This window comes from Triticum dicoccoides, chromosome 5A (genome assembly GCF_002162155.2).
Source record: "Triticum dicoccoides isolate Atlit2015 ecotype Zavitan chromosome 5A, WEW_v2.0, whole genome shotgun sequence".
Taxonomy (NCBI): Eukaryota; Viridiplantae; Streptophyta; class Magnoliopsida; order Poales; family Poaceae; genus Triticum; species Triticum dicoccoides.
In genome coordinates this window covers 449,224,961-449,226,759 of record NC_041388.1, presented here as the reverse complement: position 1 = coordinate 449,226,759, position 1,799 = coordinate 449,224,961, and positions in this window count along the sequence as shown.

Genomic DNA, 1,799 nt, shown 5'->3' with positions numbered 1-1,799 from the left:
TCTTATCCGTGCTCCATTGTTTCGGCACATATTACAACATGGCAATTATTACACAAACATGACAGCAGGTGGATATATTAGTGGCAAACATAGACCTAGCTTATTCTGGGTTTGGGGTGGCCTCGGCAATGCTTCAAGGGTAGGGGCACGGCGGGAGGGGGTAGGAGACCGACATCGTTTTTTTCTAGGGTTTGTGTGTCCTCGAGAGTTTTGGTCAAGCGAGAGGGCCGGGGGGTGCTCCCGTGGTATAAGTTATCATGGTCGAAGTTATCCGGGAGGGGGTTATATCGACAACGACGACATACATACATGGGAAAATAATGTTATCGGGGAGGGGGTAGGTCGACCCCCCTCGTGTTGAAGTTATCGGGACACGGGGTATATCGACAACGACATATCCGATAAAAAATAAGAAGACGAAGAAGAAATAAAAAGAGGAGAAGTAGATATTAATACAGGAGAAGATTGAAGAAAAAAATAAGAAAAAAAGAGGAGAAGAAGAAAGGAATAGAGGAGAAGAAGAGAAAATAGAATATTCTATTTTCTCTTCTTCTCCTCTGTTCATTTCTTCTTCTCCTCTTCTTTTTCTTCTTTTTTCTTCTTCTTATTTATATCTCCTCTTCTTCCTCTCCTCTTCTTCTCCTTTCTTCCTCTTCTTATTTTCCATTTTCCTCTCATTCTTTTTCTTCTTCTTCTTCCTTTCCTAGCTAGATATATATAACTTTTGTAAAAATGTAACTTTTGCATACATACATGGGAAAATAATATTATCGGGGAGGGGGTAGGTCGAACCCCCCCTCGTGTTGAAGTTCTCGGAACACGTGGTATATCGACAATGACATATCCGATAAAAAATAAGAAGACGAAGAAGAAATAAAAAGAGGAGAAGAAGATATTAATAGAGGAGAAGATTGAAGAAAAAAAGAAGAAAAAAAAGAGGAGAAGAAGAAAGGAAAGAGGAGAAGAAGAGAAAATATCTATTTTCTCTTCTTCTCCTCTATTCCTTTCTTCTTCTCCTCTTCTTTTTCTTCTTTTTTCTTCTTCTTATTTATTTCTCCTCTTCTTCCTCTCCTCTTCTTCTCCTTTCTTCCTCTTCTTATTTTCCGTTTTCCTCTCATTCTTTTTCTTCTTCTTCCTTTCCTAGCTAGATATATAAAACTTTTCTAAAAATTTAACTTTTGCATATATACATGGAAAAAAATGTTATCGGGGAGGGGGTATATCGACCCCCCCCCTCGACCCTCTTTTCCTTCTTCCTTCTTCCTTCTTCCTCTTTTCTTCTCCAACACAAAACACATCTCATCTCATCTCATAGCATCCAAAAATAATTCTTTTTATATGAACATACATACATTTACTTTTTTTCTTAAATGTTACATATGAACATTTTCTTAAATGAGCATATGAACATTTTCTTAAATATTAATGAGCATATGAACATACATATCACCAAAAAATAGACCTTTTTCTTGGTAACAAAAGAAATGCAAAAACGAGCATTATACAGCATATACAGAGCATTATACAGTGAATATACATACATACATACATACAGTGAGCATATACAGAGAGCATTATACGGCGACGGCGACAATGGTTGGCGGTGGCGCGCGCTTACGGATGGTGTGCGGGGATGGTAATGAGAAGGAAAGGGGAGGCGGCAGATGCTCAGAGACGGCGACGACGACGACGTCGGCGGTGGCGGCGGGCGGCGTCGGGGCAGCCTGGCGGCGACGTGGCAAGGGCGACGATGGGGGCGCGCGAACAGCGTCGGGGCGGCACGCGGACGGCGGCTGGGC